We start from the raw sequence: 23,430 nt of genomic DNA, 5'->3' as shown, positions 1-23,430 counted from the left end.
CAGCTAATTTTTGTATTTTTAGCAGAGACAGGTTTCACCATGTTGGCCAGGCTGGTCTCAAACTCCTGACCTTAGGTGATCCACCAGTCTTGGTATCCCAAAGTTCTGGGATTACAAACTTGAGCCACTGCACCTGACCATCATTTCTTTTTTCTTTTATTATTATGTCTGCTTTATTATTTATTATTTTTTTTTGAGAGGGAGTCTTGCTCTTTCACGTGGGCTGGAGTGCAGTGGTGTGATCTCGGTTCACTGCAACCTCCACCTTCTGGGTTCAAGTGATTATCCTGCCTCAGCCTCTCAAGTAGCTGGTTTGACAGGCGAGAACCACCATATCCAGCTATTTTTTTTTTTTTTTTGTATTTTTAGTAGAGATGGGGTTTCACCATGTTGGCCAGGCTGGTCTCAAACTCTTGACCTTGTGATCTGCCCCTCTCAGCCTCCCAAAGTGCTGGTATTACAGGCGTGAGCCACCACACCTGGCTTCATCATTTCTTAAAATACTTTTTCATTACTCCCTTCCCTTCTTTCCTCTGGGGACTCAAATAAACCTATATTAGGCTACTTGAAGTTGTTCCACAGCTCCCTGTTGCTCTATTTATTATCTTCTAATTATCTTTATGCATCATTGTGGATAGTTTCTTTGCTACATCTTCAACTTCATTTATCTTTTATTCTGCAATATCAAATCTACTGTTAATCACATTCAGTTGATCATATTTTACATATTGTAGTTTCCATTATTAGAAGTTTGATTTAGCTCTTTAAAATATATTTTGCATGTATAAATTTAAGGTGTTGAATACATGGAATATAGTCACAACTCTTTTATTCCTCTTGTCTGCTAATTTTAACATCTTTGTAAGTTTTGAGTTTATTGATTTAGCATTCATCTTGGTATATATATATGTAAATATATATATTTACTTCTCTACATGCCTTGTAATCTTTGGTTTATGACAAGCATTGCAAATTTAACCTTTTGGATGCTGGATATTTTTGCATTCCTATAAATCTTGAGCTTTGTTCTGGAATGCAGTTGAGTTACTTGGAGACAATTTGCTACTTTTGGGTCTTATTTTGGAATTTGTTAAGTGGGACTTAACCTAGACCTAATTATCAGTCTAGACCTAATTATCCCTACAGAGACAAGACTTTTTTGTTTACCCTACCCAATACCTCACGAATCTTCAGCGTTTACAATAACGTTAGTGGTAACCAGTACACTTCCTCATCCTGGTTGAGTGCAAGGGTCTGTTGCTTCTTATCTTTTCTGATGGTTCATTGCTCTTAGATAATTTCCTCATATGCATTTCTGATCAATATCAACTAAAGTATTAAGAAGAATCCTCTTCAGATCTTCCAATTTCTGTTTGTTTGTGTGTTGAACTCTCATCTCCAGTTCTCTGTTTCATGAACTCTAGCTACCTTGGTCTCCTTATAGTGTTAGAGCTGACTTCTGAACTCAGGGGGTTGATCAAGGCTCTGCCTGTGTGATTCCTTTCCTTGAATAACCCAGTAAGCAGGGACAATTGTAAGGCTTACATTTTTTGTTTCCCATCTCTCAGAGTTCACCGTCCCTTTTACCTGCATGCCTTGCAAACCATTGTTTTATTGTTATTTTTTTTCATGTAGGACAGTAAATCTGTTCCCTTTTTTTCCATCTTGGTTAAAAGTGAAAGTTGAGGATCTTATATTTATTTTAAAAATCTTATAGTTTTACTTATCTGTATCTTACAGTTCATAGGTGTCGGTTGATTTTTCTAGGTACCTAGGAAACTTGTTCAGTTTGTAGATTCAGGTGTTTTTCTATTTCTGAATTTTTTTCTTGGTTTATAATTTTAAATATTAGCTCGATTTCATTGTTTTGTTTTTCTTCCTTACAAACTCTGATAATAATGCGAATCTATTTTTTCTTTGCCTATTTTTCACTTCCACTACTTTTCTCTGACCTTTTAAACTGTTTTTCTTAGGTCATTTTCATTCACTTAATTATTTTTGTCTCTTTCGTCAATGCCACTTATTAAATTTTTAGTTGAGTATATTCTCCTATGAGCAGTTTGTGATTTATTCTTCATTCCTGTGATAATTTTGCCTTTTCACAGTTTAGGCAATTATTGATTGGCATTATCCCACAGGTCACTGAAGCTCTTTTAATTTTTTCAGTATTTGTCTTTGTTTCAGTTTGGGTAGTTTTTATTGCTATGTCTTGAAATTTACTAATCTTTCCTTCTGTAATGTCTAATCTGCTGGTACATCTGTCTCTTCATCTGTCAAGTGACTTTTTCATTGCAGATATTTTTTTCAGCTCTAGAAATTTTGATTTATTTTCATTTGTATCTTTAATATCTTTCCTCATTGTGTTCATGTGTAGCTTTAAGTCCTTGATAATATTTACAGTACATCATTTAAAGTCCTTGTCTGCTAATTCCATTTTACCTGTCATTTCTGAGCTTGTTTATATTGATTAATTTTTCTCCTGGTAATAGTTCATATTTGAATGAGGCAATGCATATTGTGGAAATTATGATGTTAAAGGTCTGGATTTTATTGTCTTTATTTAGAGACTGTGGTGTTTTTATTCAGCAAAAGTTCTGAGATCTATTTGTGTTCTCCCTCCCTTTGTTGCAGTCTGGCAATTGCCTTAAAGCAAAAAGCCTAGGCAAATACAGGGCTCGCCTCATTAGTTCTCCTTCTCTCTTGGATCACTGTCCTGCTCTGCTTCTTGTGCAATGTCTGAAAGCAGTTGTTTCATTTGTTTTGCCTAGTTTTACAGTTGTTTATTGTGAGAAAACTACTCTTACATCATTTATTTCCTATGGGTGAAACAGAAATCCCCTTATCTAAAAAATTGGGAGTGTATGATGGACATTATTAGTGGTATTTTTTTTTATTGCATTTTAGGTTTTGGGGTACATGTGATGAACATGCAAGATTGTTGCATAGGTACACACATAGCAGTGTGGTTTGCTGCCCTCCGTCCCCTCACATGTATCTGTCATTTCTCCCCATGCTATCTCTTCCCACCTCCCCACCCCCACGCCCCTCCCCCATTTCCCCCCAACGGACCCCAGTGTGTAGTGCTCCCCTCCCTGTGTCCATATGTTCTCATTGTTCAACACCCGCCTATGAGTGAGAATATACGGTGTTTGATTTTCTGCTCTTGTGTCAGTTTGCTGAGAATGATGGTTTCCAGGTTCATCCATGTCCCTACAAAAGACGTGAACTCATCGTTTTTGATGGCTGCGTAATATTCCATGGTGTATATGTACCACATTTTCCCTATCCAGTCTATCATCGTTGGGCATTTGGGTTGGCTCCAGGTCTTTGCTATTGTAAACAGTGCTGCAATGAACATTAGTGTGCACGTGTCCTTGTAGTAGAATGATTTATAATCCTTTGGATATATACTCATTAATGGGATTGCTGGGTCAAATGGGATTTCTATTTTTAGGTCCTTGAGGAATCGCCACACTGTCTTCCACAATGGTTGAATTAATTTACATTCCCACCAACAGTGTAAAAGTGTTCCTATTTCTCCACATCCTCTCCAGCATCTGTTGTTTCCAGATTTTTTAATGATCGCCATTCTAACTGGTGTGAGATGGTATCTCAATGTGGTTTTGATTTGCATTTCTCTGATGACCAGTGATGATGAGCATTTTTTCATATGTTTGTTGGCCTCCTGTATGTCTTCTTTTGTAAAGTATCTGTTCATATCCTTCGCCCATTTTTGAATGGGCTTGTTTGTTTTTTTTTCTTGTAGATCTGCTTTAGTTCTTTGTAAATTCTGGATATCAGCCCTTGTCAGATGGGTAGGCTGCAAAAATTTTTTCCCATTCTGTTGGTTGCCGATTCACTCTACTGACTGTTTCTTTTGCCGTGCGGAAGCTGTAGAGTTTGATTAGGTCCCATTTGTCTATTATGGCTTTTGTTGCCATTGCTTTTGGCGTTTTGGTCATGAAGTCCTTGCCTACACCTATGTCCTGAATGGTTTTGCATAGATTTTCTTCTAAGGTTTTTATGGTATTAGGTATGATGTTTAAGTCTTTAATCCATCTGGAGTTAATTTTGGTGTAAGGTGTCAGGAAGGGGTCCTGTTTCTGCTTTCTGCACATGGCTAGCCAGTTTTCCCAACACCATTTATTAAACAGGGAGTCCTTTCCCCATTGCTTGTTTTTGTCAGGTTTGTCAAAGATCAGATGGTTGTAGGTATGTTGTATTTCCTCTGAGGCCTCTGTTCTGTTCCATTGGTCTATATCTCTGTTTTGGTACCAGTACCATGCTGTTTTGATTACTGTAGCCTTGTAGTATAGTTTGAAGTCCGGTAGTGTGATGCCTCCTGCTTTGTTCTTTTTGCTTAGAATTGACTTGGCTATGCGGGCTCTCTTTTGGTTCCATATGAAGTTTAAGGTGTTTTTTTCCAGTTCTGTGAAGAAGGTCATTGGTAGCTTGATGGGAATAGCATTGAATCTGTAAATTACTTTGGGCAGTATGGCCATTTTCATGATGTTGATTCTTCCTAACCATGAACATGGAATGTTTCTCCATCTGTTTGTATCCTCTCTTATTTCGCTGAGCAATGGCTTGTAGTTCTCCTTGAAGAGGTCCTTTACGTTCCTTGTTAGTTGTATTCCTAGGTACTTTATTCTCTTTGTAGCAATTGTGAATGGCATTTCATTCTTGATTTGGCTCTCTTGAAGTCTATTATTGGTGTATAGGAATGCTTGTGATTTTTGCACGTTGATTTTGTATCCTGAGACTTTGCTGAAGTTGTTTATCAGTTTCAGGAGATTTTGGGCTGAGATGATGGGGTCTTCCAGCTATACTATCATGTCATCTGCAAATAGAGACAATTTGATTTCCTCCTTTCCAATTTGGATACCCTTTATTTCTTTTTCTTGCCTGATTGCTCTGGCTAGAACTTCCAGTACTATATTGAATAGGAGTGGTGAGAGAGGGCATCCTTGTCTAGTGCCAGATTTCAAAGGGAATGCTTCCAGTTTTTGCCCATTCAGTATGATATTGGCTGTTGGTTTGTCGTAAATAGCTTTTATTGTTTTGAGATACGTTCTGTCAATACCTAGTTTATTGAGGGTTTTTAGCATAAACGGTTGTTGAATTTTGTCAAAAGCCTTCTCTGCATCAATCGAGATAATCATGTGGTTTTTGTCTTTTGTTCTGTTTATGTGGTGAATTACGTTTATGGACTTGCGTATGTTGAACCAGCCTTGCATCCCCGGGATGAATCCTACTTGATCATGGTGGATGAGCTTTTTGATATGCTGTTGCAATCGGTTTGCCAGTATTTTATTGAAGATTTTTGCATCTATGTTCATCATGGATATTGGCCTGAAATTTACTTTTCTTGTTGAGTCTCTGCCGGGTTTTGGTATCAGGATGATGTTTGTCTCGTAAAATGATTTGGGAAGGATTCCCTCTTTTTGGATTGTCTGGAATAGTTTCAGAAGGAATGTTATCAGCTCCTCTTTGTATGTCTGGTAGAATTCAGCTGTGAACTCATCTGGACCTGGGCTTTTTTTGGGTGGTAGGCTCTTTATTGCTGCCTCGACTTCAGACCATGTTATTGGTCTATTCAGGGTTTCGGCTTCTTCCAGGTTTAGGCTTGGGAGGATGCAGGTGTCCAGGAATTTATCCATTTCTTCCAGGTTTACTAGTTTATGTGCATAGAGTTGTTTGTAATAATCTCTGATGATGGTTTGGATTTCTGTGGAATCTGTGGTGATATCCCCTTTATCGTTTTTTATTGCATCAATTTGGTTATTCTCTCTTTTCTTTTTTATTAATCTGGCTAGTGGTCTGTCTATTTTGTTGATCTTTTCAAAAAACCAGCTCCTGGATTTATTGATTTTTTGAAGAGTTTTTTGTGTCTCTATTTCCTTCAGTTCTGCTCTGATCTTAGTTATTTCCTGTCTTCTGGTAGGTTTTGAGTTTTTTTGATCTTGCTCCTCTAGCTCTTTCAATTTTGATGATAGGGTGTCAATTTTAGATCTCTTCTTTCTTCTCATGTGGGCACTCATTGCTATATATTTTCCTCTAGAGACTGCTTTAAATGTGTCCCAGAGATTCTGGTATGTTGTGTCTTCATTCTCATTGGTTTCGAAGAACATCTTTATTTCTGCCTTCATTTCATTGTTTATCCAGTCAACATTCAAGAGCAAGTTGTTCAGTTTCCATGAAGCTGTGCGGTTCTGAGTTAGTTTCTGCATTCTGAGTTCTAAGTCGATTGCACTGTGGTCTGAGAGACTGTTTGTTATGATTTCTGTTCTTTTGCATTTGCTGAGGAGTGATTTATTGCCAATTATGTGGTCAATTTTAGAGTAGGTGTGATGTGGTGCTGAGAAGAATGTATATTCTGTGGATTTGGGGTGGAGAGTTCTATAAATGTCTATTAGGTTTGCTTGTTCCAGGTCTGTATTCAGGTCCTGGATATCCTTGTTGATTTTCTGTCTGGTTGATCTGTCTAATATTGACAATGGGGTGTTAAAGTCTCGCACTATTATTGTGTGGGAGTCTAAGTCTCTTTGTAAGTCATTAAGAACTTGCCTTATGTATCTGGGTGCTCCTGTATTGGGTGCATATATATTTAGGATCGTTAGCTCTTCTTGTTGCAGTGATCCTTTGACCATTATGTAATGTCCTTCTTTGTCTCTTTTGATCTTTGTTGCTTTAAAGTCTATTTTATCAGAGATGAGAATTGCAACTCCTGCCTTTTTTTGCTCTCCATTTGCTTGGTAGATCTTCCTCCATCCCTTTATTTTGAGCCTTTGTGTATCCTTGCATGTAAGATGGGTTTCCTGGATACAGCACACTGACAGGTTTTGGCTTTTTATCCAATTTGCCAGTCTGTGTCTTTTGATTGGGGCATTTAGTCCATTGACATTTAGGGATAGTATTTTATGTGTGAATTTGATACTTTCATTTTGAAGCTACCTGGCTGTTTTGTTGGTTAGTTGATGCAGATTCTTGATTGCGTTGATGCTCTTTTACCATTTGGTGTGTTTTTGGAGTGGCTGGTACTGGTTGTTCCTTTATATGTGTAGAGCCTCTTTCAGGAGTTCTTGTAGGGCAGGTTTGGTGGTGATGAAATCTCTGAGTGCTTGCTTGTTCACAAAGGATTTTATTTTTCCTTCACTTATGAAGCTTAGTTTGGCTGGATAGGAGATTCTGGGTTGAAAGTTCTTTTCTTTAAGGATGTTGAATATTGGCCCCCAGTCTCTTCTGGCTTGTAGGGTTTCTGCTGAGAGATCTGCTGTGAGTCTAATGGGCTTCCCTTTGTGGGTAACCCGACCTTTCTCTCTGGCTGCCCTTAGCATTTTCTCTTTCATTTCAACCCTGGTGAATCTGACGATTATGTGCCTTGGGTTGCTCTTCTTGAGGAATATCTTTGTGGTGTTCTCTGTATTTCCTGGATTTGAATATTGGTCTGCCTTGTTAGGTTGGGGAAGTTTTCCTGGATAATATCCTGAAGAGTATTTTCCAGCTTGGATTCATTCTCTTCATCACATTCAGGTACACCTATCAGACATAGATTAGGTCTTTTCACATAGTCCCACATTTCTTGAAGATTTTGTTCATTCCTTTTTGCACTTTTTTCTCTGTTCTTGCCTTCTCTTTTTATTTCATTGAGTTGATCTTCGACCTCTGATATCCTTTCTTCTGCTTGGTCGATTCGGCTGCTGAATCTTGTGCATGCTTCACGAAGTTCTCGTGTTGCATTTTTCAGCTCCATCAATTCACTTATACTCCTCTCTATGCTGTCCATTCTCATCAGCAGTTCGTCCAATCTTTTTTCAAGGTTCCTATTTTCTTTGCGTTGGGTTAGAACATGTTCTTTTAGCTCACTGTAGTTTCTTACTACCCACCTTCTGAAGTCTGATTCTGTCATTTCATCACCCTCCTTCTCCATCCAGTCTGGTTCCCTTGCTGGTGAGGAGTTGTGATCCCTTTTAGGAGGAGAGGTGTTCTGGTTTCGGGAGTTTTCATCCTTTTTGCGCTCGTTTCTTCCCATTTTTGTGGGTTTATCCACCTGTTGTCTGTCTCTGTCCCAGGGAGTTGGAACTTTATGAGATTCCATTGCACTACTGCCTTTTTTTAAATTTTTCTTTCCGGTCTGACCCGCCCAGCTAGCAGTGCACCTAGCCACTGCCTGCCTGCAGGGGCTTTGCTGAGCTGCTGTGGGCTCCGCCCAGCTGCCCTGAGCTCTTCCCTGTAGTCCTTTTTATATGGGTGTAGTCAGAACTGTCTCGGCAATGGTGGCCCCACCTCTGTTATGGCGGACTCTCTCTGTTGTGGCAGGTTGCCTCGGCAACGGCGGGTTACCTCGGCAACGGCAGCCTGCCTCCGTAGCGGTGGAGAGTCTCAGTAATGGCGGAAGCCCCTCCCCCACCGAGCCGGACCCTGCGTTCCGGTCGCTTGTTGAAAAGGTGCCGGGATCTCCCGTGCTGCGACTCACGGAGTCGGCTCGAACTGCGGCGCCGGCTCCTGGCAGATTTTTTGCCTAGGAATCTCCTGGCCTGACTCGCTATTTCAGATGAATGGGCAACCCTGCAGTCTCAGGGCTCTGCTCGCCAGCTCTTTAAGAGGGCTCCCAGGTCTTTGCTATTGTAAATAAGGAACCAACCCAAATGCCCAACGATGATAGACTGGATAGGGAAAATGTGGTACATATACACCATGGAATATTACGCAGCCATCAAAAACGATGAGTTCACGTCCTTTGTAGGGACATGGATGAACCTGGAAACCATCATTCTCAGCAAACTGACACAAGAGCAGAAAATCAAACACCGTATATTCTCACTCATAGGTGGGTGTTGAACAATGAGAACACATGAACACAGGGAGGGGGCACTACACACTGGGGTCCGTTGGGGGGAAATGGGGGAGGGGCGGGGGGTGGGGAGGTGGGAAGAGATAGCATGGGGAGAAATGACAGATACAGGTGAGGGGATGGAAGGCAGCAAACCACACTGCCAAGTGTGTACCTATGCAACAATTTTGCATGTTCATCACATGTACCCCAAAACCTAAAATGCAATAAAAAAAAAAAAGAGGGCTCCCAAACCAGTGGCTTTTGTATGGAGAATCGCAGCAACAGGGAGTGGTCACAGCAGCCGCGCGGGCGGAATCAGCCCCACGGGGGCCAAAACAGCCACACCGGCTGGGACTGCGACGCTGGCGACCCCTCTGCCTGGGTATCTCCTGGTCTGTGGGCAATAAGAGTTCGTCTGGAAATGCGGCATCCACTCACCCTCTGCACTTTCACTGGGAGCTGAAGTCCTGCGCTGTTCTTAGGCGGCCATCTTCCCAGCATTCCAACAGTGGTATGTTTTTGAGTGTCCGCATTTTGTTGTATTCTTTAATAGTGTTAAATTTTATTTTAGCATACAATTTACTGTGCATCAGCTTGCTTCTTTTGAGGCTTTTTTGTTGTTGTTGTTGGAGTGGGTCTAGAGTAACTTTTACCCTTGAAATAGCTGTTCCCTACTCCTAAAGTGTGGTCTCTCTGGGATATCTACTGGAATGTCCTGGATGTTCAATGATGTCTATATATTCTGATTAGCAGGGACTTAGGTTTTTTACAGTCTTGTGTGAGTTCTGGTAGTTGTCCAGCTGTTTCTTTCTTAGTAATATTTATTTCCTCAATAGCTATTCTTTGCCTAACCTCCTGGAGTCTTGCTCTGTATGTAAACACTAACTATGGTAGGCATAATTTTATGATAGGTCCCAAGATTCCCCTACCCTGTGTTCATGCCCTCTATGATCTTTTCACCTTGAATGTGGGTGGAATTGCTAACTAGCTTCTAGTCAATAGAATGTAACAAAGGTGAGGGGTTTTTCAGGTGTAGTTAAGGTTGTAAATCAGTTGACTTTGGGTTACTCAAAAAGGAAATTATAATGGATGAGCTTGACTTAATTAGATAAAAGCCTTTAAAAGAGGTACTGAATCCTCTGTGAGGTAAGAAATGTCTCTTGCTGATTTGATGAAGTAAGAAGCCATGATGAGAAAGCCCACATGAGAAAAAACTGGGAACTACAGATGGCCCCTAAGACATGAAGATGACTGTTAGCTGACAGTCAGTAACAAAGCTGATGCATTCAGTCATGTAGTCACAAACAAATCAAGACATAAATGAATTTGATGTTTACTTTCATATGTTCCATTTTCAGTAATCTTCACTTTTTCACAAATCAACTTTTTTTTTTTTTTGGTCTGAAAATAGAGAAGGCTTGTGTCTTTCGTGCTATGTTGAATCTGCTTGCATTGTCTGCTTTTTTCTTGATTATAGGTCACATTGACTTCTACTTCTTATGTCCAGTGTATAAGAGAACCATACAAGTGTACTATTTCCTCTGTTAGTCTGATAGAGTGAAATATTGATCACTTTAGTACTTGGGACTCAGTTGAAGTTTCAATAAAACTTAACCAAACTTTGGCGCATCCCTCTTCCTTGGGGATGGTCCTCCTATGCTTTTTTTCCCTTTTTTCTTTCTTTTTTTTTTTTTTTTTTTTTCTGTGCAGCACAGAAAATCTTTATTGTCACAGGAAGCAAGTGCACTCATCCCACCTCACCAACAGCTTGAAGAGTCACAAAAATGTGGACATTGCACAATAAAGTGTAAGAGACTCAGGGAGAAATGGTCTCTTGGACTATATTGGTCGTAATACTGACCTTGTTCAGTGAAAATGCCTCTAACAAAATGAAAAAAAAATCAACTAGTTATAGCACCCAATTAATATATATAATTCAAATAAAATATGTATTATTTGTTTTAATGTATAGCAAGTTTAATACATTAGTGTTTACAAAATAAAAACTGTATTCTACTGAAATTTTTCTTGTGCTTCCAATGTATCACTAAGCTTGAAAGATCAGAAACATATGATACTTAAGGAAACTTACTGTGAATTTAAAGATGCTATTTGTGGATTCACAATGGGTGGATAAATATTGGAAGTTGGGAGATTACTGAATCTTTTAAAATTGTGGCTTATTAAAATCTACAAACTTGACTGTAAGACACAATTTTAAAAATGTTTCAAAATAGGTTAGAATAGAGGAAACATTTCACTAAACTACTGTGATACTAACCAGTGCTATGGCTAATATTAAAAACTGAACAGTCTATTTAAATGGTACTCATACTATTTCTACACACAGTGAATAATGCAACCACAATAACCAATCTCAAGCTAGCAACAGATTGTGCAATGTCCGTAAGAAGCTTCTTCAGTGCGCAAAACACTATGGTTCAATTAAAACTTTTAGGAAAGGAAAAAAGTCTTAACAGTATAAAAGTTGTTTACTGGTGTTTACTACTGCAAAGTTCTTCCACAAATTAAAATGAAGAAGCAATTTATATATGTGACAGTAATCTGAGACCACAGTGCAGACATTTCATCTAACATTTGGCTGACAAATTTTAGTGGAACAGATTATGATTTAATATTTTTTATACAGTTATGATCTGGAGCAGAACTAAAAACAAAAAACACATAATCTAAGTCAATATACTCTTCACAGCAATATCTGTGTTTAGATGAATCTGTAGAAAGTAGGTAAAGCTATGAGATATCTTCTCTTAAACAAACAGAAAAAAATGTATATTGGCGGATGTATTCTTTTTTTACCATTAATAATTCCAATGTATCAGTTTGGTACCCCAAAACCTAAAATGCAATTAAAAAAAAAAGAATTCCAATGTAAAATTCTTATAAGTATGCAAGTACATTACTAACATGTAAGCACACTCCCATCTATATGCATACAGTCCATTAATTAAATTGGAAGAATTCAAAATGTATAGTCAAGTTAACATAAATTTTAAGAAAAAACTGCCTTCACAAATCTCAAATGTGTAGAAAAATGAAATCGTAAGATAAATAATGAATATAGGTGTCAACTAAACTTCCATAGAATTGTGCCTACAAATGTGGATGCAGTGATTGTCCACACTTGTGATGGCTGGATGGGAAGACATTCCGTAGTGAAAGCATCTAGTCTCTCTGACTTTTCTGCGTAGAGAATATTTTTTTTTGATATAAAACAGCACTTAATCTGTTATAGCCTTTGCTAACAGTCACCAATTTTATAACATGTAAGGTTAACTTACCATTGTCTTAATCTATTTAACACATTCTGAAATATCAATGTTTAAGTCAAAGCTTTTATACATGGGTCCACTTATTTCAAGTTCTCTGTCTAAGTAATAGTTTTCTATCTTTGGTACATCTTAAGTAGCTATTAATACAATCTTAGGTCAACTAGTTTAAGAGACTTTTCTACTCTATTGCTCATCCTTTTAACTTTCCTCCACTGAAGTATTTATTGTGTAAATGTGCATTGATAACCAGATATTATGTGAGTGAATGCTACATATCTCCTGTTAAAAACAGTTTTATCAAATATTAAATCCACATTAATTTCCTTGGCTTTCTATTTTTCCATAATTATTGTGATCTTGTCAATAACTACATCACTTAAGCTTTATTTTTCACGACTGTGGGCAAAGGTTCTAAACTCTGACACATATTTACATTAAACACACAAAGTAGACAACAAAATTTCAAGTACAATAAACTGTATCCACATCTATTGGATCAAACAGGTCTCAATATCTACATTTAACTTCTATCAATTACAAAAATACATTGTGCATTCTTAAATAATGAATGCTTACAATATTGATTTGTAAGCCTTTCCATATAAAACGACTTAACACAGGAATCTGAATAAATCAATATTACTGTTATGGATTGAAACACTCTTGATATTCTCTTTTGTGGCTGTTGTTTCATCTTCCTGGTTTCTGCAGGTTACCATAGCAGTCATTTTGCTTTGGCTATGTGATCTGTTTGAGTCAACACTTGTTATTAAGGCTTATTTTGATGGTGGAGTATTATCCTTAAATCTGATGCCATTTCCAGAGACTGGTGAGAGAATCACAACTATCTTGAATCTTCAGGCTCTATTTTGATGACTTTCTTTTCTAAGGTAAAAACTGAGTGAGGGTAGTCTTTTAAAATCCCAAGACTCTGATGAGTGGGACTTTGCCTCACTGAGGTAAAATTGGCTCAGCTCCCCATCCACCACAAAACGATGGGATTTTTTGTTCTGTAAATTAGGCATTTAGAGATTCAAAGGTCTTTTTCCTTGTCTATCTGAGTTATCCGAAGTCAAGCAATTAGGACTGTGCTCTTCTGAGCTCTGCCTGTAAAACCCTGCATACAACCTCCTCTCTGCATTCTGCAGTCTCTCATACCCAGTGTGGTTGCAAAGGAACTTCATCTGCTTTTCAGGTTAGTGCGAAGTAAGAGCTGTGAGTTCTTCACTCATAGTTCTAGCCTGCTAAAAGAGTGTCTGCACAGAATCCTGGAAATCTGAAAACCCATACTCCGCTTTAATTATCTTGGGGATAATTCATCTCTTTCTCCACATTTTGACTTGGTGGTTCTGTAAGTATATTTATAGGTGACTTCTCAAGAAATCGGCCTAGCCAAGGCAAAAAGCTCATCTCTTCTTGTCAGCAGAGAATTATTCTTCATGGAGAGTTGAGAAGCCACTTCATTAACAGTGAGCTCATGAGGCATGAGATGTTTCCCAACCTTCCTCTTTGAGTTAAATCTGCCATATATTGCACAGTATTACTGAATTTCCTCCTCTTTGTGTGGATCATCATCGTTCATCTCAAAGATGTGACCAATCATTTTGGCCAACTTCTTGTTGGTTTTTAGTAGCTCTTTCACTTCCTTCAAGTCACTTTTTGGCAGTGTGGGGGCCATCTGCTCCACAGAAAGTGCAGCAGCAGCATCCAGCGCCTTGCTGCTCTCCTCTGGGGACGCAGGGGAGCCCAGGTCTCCTGGGGAGAGGCTTTACTCTCTCTCTGTGGCACGGTGGCCTTGCCGGAGTCTGGACTCACCAACACTCGACAGTAGCACTGTAGCAGGCTCCCGACCACATCTGACTTCCCCTGACCCAAGCTCTACACACAGGTGGTGGCAGCGCATTTGGGATTTTTAAATGAGGTTTCCAGGCATTGCTACTCCTTTCATAACTACTGCAGGATATTCCCAGCCATGTAGGTGATCCCTCTGGTAATTTATAGATGGGTATGCTACTGACAGGAAGGGAAGTCAGCGGCTGATTGAAAAGCCAGGGTTTGTGACCTAGTCTCTCAAAGCCTTCTGTAGCCTTCTAACTTGAAGGGGCTTGCTAGCCATGCCAAGTGCCATGATTTCCAAAAATTCCTATTCTCCTGCTTCACAGAGTTGCTGGACATCATCATCACCTTTTTGGATAAAGATATCAAAAATAAGAAAGCAGACTGGCTTTTCTTAATATTCTATACGGCCGCAACGCCCCCAGGGTCCTGGGTAAGGCCGCGGCCATTACTGTGGATGAGTTTAACTCAGCCAGCGGCCACAGTGGTTTTGGCGTGCTCGCCCCAAAGACTGCTCAGCCCCAACTCCAAAGCTAAGTCCCCTGGCTCTCCCTTCTCTGGTGGCTGCGAGAGCCGGGACAACCCCACTCCCATCGAGGGGAGAAGGAAGGGAATGTAGTAGGCGTGCTCTCCCTGTTCCCTCACGGCTCTGGCCTGCCGCTTCTTCCAGCCTGCCCACCCCGACAGCTCTCTGTTGGCCTCATCTGCGGCTCCTCCAGGCTGCAACACGTGGGTGGCAGCGGCGGCGGCAGCGCCTCCCCGCCCTCCTACGCTTTCAATTGAGAACCGCGTAGGTCTCTGTTTTGTTGGCCCTAAATGACTTAGGGGTGGTAATGTCAAAGGAGTGAAATAGTCATGTAAACCCTCCCACAGATAAAAATAATATAAACTGGATAATATACCCAAAGACAGTTATTTAAACAGGCTGAAAAGTCTCTAAGAGCATCCAGAATGCATGATGATTTACTCTAAAACATCCAGCTGTAGGATTGTGATTTTGTTGCTTTATCGTATGAGGATGACCTGCAAACCCCACAGCTATGACTACGGAAAGTAATGTTAGAAAATGATAGCCTTACCAGCTTAAGGTGCCAGAGTTCAGAATTCAGGGACATAAAGTCAACTTGTCATTTCAATTCTAGAAATATGATTAAAATTTTAAATGGCAATTCTATTATTAAGGTAATTGCAGCATGAATATAATCCAAAATCTGAATATAAATTCTATCCAAATCTCTGAATAATGTCAGAAAAGCAGCCTGACACCAAAGAGTAATCTATTCTTGAAAGGTAGAAGTAAGAACTTAAGTTATAGCAGTTTTCCAGAGATGAGCACCAAAGCTCTAGAGGGCATTTGTAGTTCATGGATCTCCAGAGACAACAGATTTTGTGTGGTAGTGGAGGTGATTAGAAAGACCTCACTGTCAGAAAGAGTTGAGAATGAGGATACAGGTTAAAGAGTGGATGATTCTCTCCATTTCTGCCCTCTTACCCCTCAGGTAGGCCCAGATCAGAGCAGTGATAACTGAATATCAAAAACAAATGTTTTTGCATTAGAAAAATGAATAGCAGTTATTGGCCTATTACAGGGTGGTCTTTTATGGCCATAGTGTTATTTAAACAAATTTAAATGGGCTAACTCATTTTTTTTATGAAGAGGTATTTTTATGAATAGATAAGGTTTTATTAACCTGAGGAGAAAAAGGACATTCCAGGGCAAAGGCACAGCATGGACAAAGGCTCTTAGAGGTGGGAAGATACATGGAAAGTCGTAGAATCCCTAGTTGTGCAGTTTACATGAGGCATAAATACAGCAGAAAAGTGAAAAGAGAGCCCTGAGTTCTGGAGCTCATTCAGTCCACCCCTCCCAACCTGCAGTTTGTCCAGAGCTACTGACAAAGGGGCAGACTACAGAGGCATTTTGTCACTTACATAAATTCAGTTGTAAAATCCAATTCATTCTTTGGCTCATTATATAAAACAATTGCAAAAGCTGTAGCCAGTGATTTTGAAAAGCTTTTATTTTGGAATAGACTAAAATTGATCTACCTCATTTAATTATTCTATCTTTCAGGATTTGCCAACCTAATTCAGGAGGCTTTCCCTCAGCTTTGACTTCTGATAGCATTTCTTTGACCAGACCTCTCAATTGGCACTCAGCATTGTAGACGTACACAATTTTAGCATTGGAAAGAACTTTAAAGTTCATGTAATTGAAGTTAATACGTGGTGTCAGAATTTCTTCTATGATGTCTTTATATAGATACTTATGTAGCCTCTGACCAACCTCTCCTAGTGCCAGTGAATGCTCTACTGTTCAAGGATGCTTCACAGCTAGATAGCTACATACTTTCTTGGAATAGACAGAGGACAAGTTTGAGCGAGAGACTAAAAAGAAACCACAAGGGAAGCAGAAGGAAAATTAGGCAAGCGTTGTGTCCCAGAAGAAAAGGCCAAGCAGAGACTTTGAAGATTGAATGTTAACCTGAGTAAACATTGCTGTCAGGGCCAATAAGATGATAATTGACATGTGCCCATTGAATTTGGCCTTAAGAACAGTTTCAGGGATAAGTATGGAGATTGTACCCAGAATTGCAATTGATTAAACCATGAACGGGAAGTGAGGGAAAGGAGGCAATGATCAGTGATGATTTTTCTCAAGAAACATTGTTGAGAAAGGAAGGAGATAAGACAGTACCTAGAATAAGATATAGGATTCAGCAAAGGTTATTATTATTTTTTTTTTTTGAAGTGGAGTGTGTGGGTTGGTTAGTATGTTTGCATGCTAAGGAGACAGAGCCAGACAAGAGAATGAGACCATAATTGTTAGATGGAGGTCTCGAGAAGGTGTCTGGGAACAAACGGGTCAAATCTTTAGTGGGGGACCTGCAAGTCCAAGTGAATTTTTCAAGGAGCACTCCATGATGCTGCTGTAGGAGTGAGAAAGGCAAAAGTGAAGTCAGTCTAGGTGTGGTCATTCTGGGGATGAGATGAAGTAGAGTCTAGACAGGGAAGCAAAGGAATAAAGGATAATGGCCAGAAATCATTGAAAAGAGGGACTTGGCTCCATCGTTTCTTAATTGTGTGACTTTGAGCAAGTCACTGTCTCTTACTGGGCCTCAGGCTGCTCATCTCTGAAATAAAGATAATGATGCCTACTGACTGTTGCAACTCACAATGTGATGGCATATGCAAATGACATCATTATCTGTAGAGCCCAGCACTACTGCTGGGTGTTATTTGGATTTCTTTCTATCTTCTGGAAGCAAGTGGGACAACGCCATGAGAAAGAACACTGGAGACTTCAGTTGGTAATGGTTGAAACCAGACACCATCTCTAGTCAGGGACTCCCTTCTTGTAAGTTGTGCTCCTGTTTTCAAAACAAGATATACATTGAAGGCTGAGGTTAGACAAACAAAGATCAGCTCATGGAAGGTCCTGAAACACAGGCTAAGGGATCAGGAAGTCATCCAGAGGACAAAGGCAAACACTGGACAGTTTTGAGCAGAAAAGTGATTTGGGGAATGTAATATTTTAAGAAGGTTCATTTAAAATGGATATACAGGCTAAATTGAAAAGAAAGGAGAACTGAAGGCAGGATGAGTAGTTTGGAGGTGATTGCAATGATCAGTTTAAATGATAAAGAGCTATCAAACAGAAAGGAAGAAATAAATTCAAAAGAGATTTTAAAGGAAGCAACTGACAAATGACTGGACATGGAGAGTGAGAGACAGAGAAAGGGGACCTGATGACTAAGGAGTTTGGGGGAATTGGATCAATTAGGATATCAATAAAAGAAACAGAGAAAACAGGGCAGGACTGAGCTGTGGGCATGTATGTGGTTAGGTAAGAGGATGGATAGATATGGGGTAATTAATGACAAGTCATGTTGGGCTATACCCCATCCCACAAACCACACTGGTGCTTACCTACCATTTCGTAATTTTTAGTGACATGGCAAATGTAACCAGAAGAGGCTCAGGAAGAAACAAAGTTCACTATCTTCCCAGGTCCTGGAGGCAGGAGGCACAGCACAGCACACGAGAGCATGTGGGAAAGCACCAGGTTCATCTGGAGGCAAACACAGTAATGAAGTGAGTGTTTAGGTCATGGCTGTCATTGGAGTTTCCTTGGGAAAGGGAAGGCAGAACAGGTGTTTGGCTTAGGATTTTCTAATTTGTAAAATTCTAGAAGGCTCTACGCTATAGGGGTGGTTCCTAGTTGCCTGGTATCTGGCCCTGAGATAATTAAGGCAGAGGGATATTGCCTCTTGCGATGTACGGGCCAGACAGAAGGGGTAGGGCTCCTGATTCTGGTTTGGTTAGCCTGCATATCAAAGGCATGTTCCTGGTTGAGCCGTTTGTTATCTCTAAGAATTGGCTAGCCCCAAGAGGGGTTGTCTTTCCACAGCCAGAAATGTTTTCTAAAATGTTAAAACATAATATACAGAAAATGAAAAAAGTACCTAACTGGAGCTCTGTACTTCAAGCAGGTCAGTCTGTCTCATCCACTCCACTCCACCATCTCAGTGGCATGCTAATATATGCCGTAAGCTATATAGTCATCTCCCTATTAATGGACTTCTGGATGGATTTCAATTTTTCACTATTTTAAATGATGTAAACAAGCTTTAAAAAATCTGATATAAATCAACTCATATAATCTTCTTGGGGCCATGCCTATTCCAAGCTCTGTCTTCCACAACCTATTTTATTGCATGGATACTAGTCAAGTTTATCTGATTTTGCTATCTGGAGTCTCCAAGGAGCAGAAATGACTTGCTTGTGTCGATGGACATGATGGTGTAAGCATCTTTGCCTCAGGACTCTGGGTCTTGGCTATTGTGGTTTCACTCAATGCCCCTCTAATTCTCTATCCAGGAATCCTGGAGCTTAGCTGATGTTCTCTGACAATTGTATTGGTAACACACCTTATCTTTTGATTGAACTACATTTGATATTTTTCTTTTGAGAATACATTTATTTTCATTTAATTAAATTGACTTATGTTTTTCCAATCCATTCTTTTCCCCAAGAAAGAAAACATAATTAAAACATGCTCTTCCTGTGCTTTCCTCCCACCTATTTTTCACTCTCCTCTTCTACTCCTCTGTTTTCAGTGCCTTCTACTCTAGAAGTGGACAGTTAGAAGTTATGTGTTCATTTCCACTTGCTGAGTCATGGAATCCCAGTGTTGAGTGGGTCTTAGAGAGACTTTAGTTCCATGATACCATCTTACAAATGAGGAAACTGAGGTTGAGAGAGGTGAAGTCACTTGCCTAGACAAAACAGCTAATACCTTACTTGAGGAACCAAGAGTAAATATTTTAGGCCCTTTCCTCATTCCTAAATGTGTTAGTGTTTCCTAATCCCATGCTCATTTACACTGATAGATTATACTTCCTATATTCTAATACTTTTCTCCCATTTTACAGATGAAGAAACTGTATCCCAGTGTGTGAAACAACATGGCTACCCAGCTAGAAGGTGGCAGTAAGAAGACATGGATGCCCAGGTCACCAGGGACATAGGTAGAACTCACAAGGAGAGAAGAGATTAGGGGAATGCAATAGAGTAGAATACAATGTCAAGCATCCAGGATGCATTGAAAAAGTACTACCTCTGGAACAGGAAATAGCACTACCATACCATTTGTGGTCCATTCTTGCCAGTATTTTGACATCGACCTGAGTGTTGGCAAAAACTCAAAACAGCATGCAAGTTTAAAGAACACAAAGTCAATGTGAGAACTTCTCCCAACATAGTCTTCTGTGCTGACATCTTAACTAGGTTTTCTTTGAGTTTCTACCAAAGTCAAAGGAACTTCTTCCTTTGTAAAAATTAGACACTGAATTATCCACCTGAATTGTCCTTCTAAATGGAATGTTTGCCAGGAGATATATTTCCAGAAAACACCTTTACCTGGCCACCAAAAATTTGATGGCAGCCATGGCCTAGAGATATGAAGACAACTGGGGAAAAGAGCACTTGACTCTTGAGTCAACATAACCCAATAATGTAGGTCCTGGTTTTGCCACTCACTAACCAGCATCTGAGTCACTTAATTTCTAATAAGGCTTCAGTTTCCTCATCTATAAAATGAAGTTTGTGAAATCTTCCCCACCTACCTCACAGGGTTTCTGGGAGCATCAAAGTGAGATGGTGGATGTAAAAGTGCTTTGAAAGCTCTAAAATACTGGATGCCAGGATGGTTTAGCTGGGATCCTGAACAAGAGAATACTTGATTCACTTTCAGTTCCCATTCCCAAGTATGTTAGTACACCACAAGCTCCTTGAGAATAGAAGAGTATCTCATATTGATCTTTTATTACCTGAGTACCTAGAGACATACCTGATGTACAGTATGTGCTTACTAGCTCTCTGTTGAGTAAGTTAAATGGCCAGATATTGACAGTCATTTATCTGGTTTGCCTCCATAATGGTACAATCAGATGTAGGAGAGGATATTAATTTCTCTTGACTTAAAAAGCTGTAGGCAAAACATCATAAGCTAATAGATTGTTGATAAAATGTTAGAAGAAATAATTTGTCTAGTTTTACAGTTAAGATTTATGTTTACCCACCACACATGCACTCATGCATGCACACTTACAGGCTCACATGCTTATCTCCATTGCTATTAGCTAATTGACAACTTTCTCAGTTTTCTATTTCACTTTGTAGAAAGCACTTTTCACTTGCAAATTAACCACACTGTCAACTCAGAAAGAGGGCTTCTGTCAAAATGACTACTGGACAATGTGTTGAAAGAATACCAATGCCAAAGATCTTTTAAAAGCTCAATTTAAGTAAAGTCAGAGAAAGTGAGAGCTAGAAGGAACCTCTGAGATAATCTAGTTCAAAACCCTTATTTTCCACATGTGGAAACTGAAGCCTAGAGAGGAAAAGAACTTGCTCAGGGTCACATTTGTAGATCATAATGGTTTGAGAGTGGAGAGAATTCCTGGGAAGGACATGTCTTTTTTCAGAGTGACTTTGGAGTAAGACAGAATTAGTTTTATGTTTTGATTTTGCAACTGTGTGAATTTGGCAAGGGAGTTATTTCACTAAGCTTTTTTTTTTTTTTTTTTTTTTTTTGAGACGGAGTCTTGCTCTGCCGCCAGGCTGGAGTGCAGTGGTGAAATCTCTGCTCACTGAAACCTCTGCCTCCTGGGTTCAAGCGATTCTTCTGCCTCAGCCTCCCAAGTAGATGGGACCACAGGCGTGTGCCACCACACCCAGCTAATTTTTGTATTTTTAGTAGAGACAGGGCTTCACCATTTTAGCCAGGTTGGTCTCAATCTCTTGACCTCGAGATCTGCCCGCCTTGGCTTCCCAAAGTGCTGAGATTACAGGTGTGAGCCACTGTGCCTGGCTTTTTCTTTACTTGTAAATTGAGTCCAGTGATATACACAATAATTTCTACTTCATAGGTGTGCTGGTTAATATTATATGTTAACTTGACTTGGCCATGGAGTAGGGTGGGGGTGCCCAGACATTTGGTCTGGGCAAATATTATTTTTGGGTGTATTTATAAGAGGGTTTTAAATCTGTATATATATTTAAACAGGTGAGAATCTTGCTCTGTTGCCCAGACTGGACTGGAACTCCTGACTCAAGCAATACTCCTGCCTCAGCCTCCTGAGTAGCTAAAACTACAGGTGCATGCCACTACATCCAACAAATGCAGGCTGGAAAGGGTAGGGGGAAGGGAGAGATATAGAGAGATTTGTTGAAGGATACAAAATTACCCTTATCTGATCACTATACATTATATGTATTGAAACACCACTGTACCCCATGAATATGTACAAATATTATTTATCAGTTTTTAAAAACCATATGACTTTATAGACTGAGTAAAGCAAATTATCCTCCCTAGCATGGGTAGACCTCATCCCATCAGTTGGAGGCCTGAATGGAACAAAAAGGCTAAGTGAGAGGGAGCTCTTTCTGTCTGACGGCCGAGTTGGGACATTGGTCTTTTCTGGCCTTCAGACTCTGACTGAAATATTGGCTCTTCTTGGGTGTCAAGTTTGTTGGCTTTTGGAGTAATACTACACAATAGCTCTCCTGGGTCTCCAGCTTGCTGACTGCAGATTTTGGGACTTCTCAGATACGAATGATGTGAACCAATTCCTTATAATCTCTCTCTTCACACGCGTGTGTGTGCGCGTACACACACACACACACACACACACACACTTTCTCTCTCTCTCTTCTATTGGTTCTGTTTCTCTAGAGAAGTCTGACAAATATCATAGAGTACTGTGTAGACAAAATGGGATATCATAGCCTCTCTCCTGGCATCTAGGGCAGACTAGGGGCTCAATGTGAATTCCTTCCTATTCTCTTTCTTTCTATGTTCCTTTACATCTTTACTGATTAGCCTGATGTACATAATTTACTGATTTACTGATGTACATAATAGATACATCATAATGTTTGTTGATTGAAATTGGCCGTCACCTTCATCCCATGCTGTGCTTTAGGATCCTTTCAGGAAGCAGTCTCCTATTTTAGACAGAAATTTGTAGGTACAAGTGACTTTTTATGGCTTTATCTTAAGTTCCTGTTTGATGTGACATCTCAACTGCAAGAGCACTGGCATATCTGCTCCTCGGAACACTCATCTTTTACCAGACCACTGCAGAATGAAGAAAGCGAGAAGCGGGTGGGAGTGAAATCAAAGCTGGAGAAGAACAATTTTACCTTCTGCCAAGCCTGCAGTTCCCACAAGGGAAATTTCTCTCATCTTGGCACTTTCTCACTTCACCTCATAATGGCATAAACCTGCCTATTTTCAAGTCTCTTATGAGCCCCCACAGTACTTTACGCAGCTCTGTTTTACAAATAAAGAAATGGAGTCTCAGAAAGTTTAAATAATTTTCCCAGCGTAATATACCTAGTAAGCAGCATAGCTCAGAGGCAAGAGAGCAGCCACCACTTCCTGAGCACTCGCCCTGTAACATAGCTATGATTATTGTCTCCCTAACCTCTCAGATGTGAAAAAGTGGGCTTATAGACTTATCCAGTATACCCTGTTAGTCAGTAACAAACTGGGATTCACAGTAAGTTGCTTACTAAATACTTGCTGAATAAATGATTGTCTCTCTGGGACAGGGTTTCTTGATCTTGGCACTACTGATGTTTTGGGCCAGGTACAATTTTTTTCTGGTGGCAGCTGCCCCATTAATTGAAGGATGTTTAATAGTGTGTTTGGCCTCTACCTACTTTGATGCCAATAGCACATCTCGCAACTTGTAACAACCGAGTATGTCTCCAGACATTGCCAGATGTCCCCTTGGGGACAAAATCATCCCACACCTCCATTTGAGAAAATTTGCTCTGGACCTATGGTCATCTGACTTTATAAGGAACTTTTTCTGGCTTCCAAACTTTGATGTCCTTGGAATAAAAGAGATAATATTTCCTTTCTGGAAGTTCTCTGAAGGATATTCTCAA

At 39.8% G+C, this 23,430-nt stretch overlaps 1 pseudogene; it reads right to left on the bottom strand.

Moving 5' to 3' along the window:
• Positions 1-12,973: 12,973 nt before the first annotated feature.
• LOC101032288 (NGFI-A-binding protein 1 pseudogene) lies at positions 12,974-14,414 on the bottom strand (annotated as a pseudogene).
• Between the last annotated feature and the right edge of the window lie 9,016 nt (positions 14,415-23,430).

The sequence above is a fragment of the Saimiri boliviensis genome, chromosome X, assembly GCF_048565385.1.
Source record: "Saimiri boliviensis isolate mSaiBol1 chromosome X, mSaiBol1.pri, whole genome shotgun sequence".
Lineage (NCBI taxonomy): Eukaryota > Metazoa > Chordata > Mammalia > Primates > Cebidae > Saimiri > Saimiri boliviensis.
Note: the sequence above shows the minus strand (reverse complement) of the source record. Positions and strands in the feature narration are given on the sequence as shown.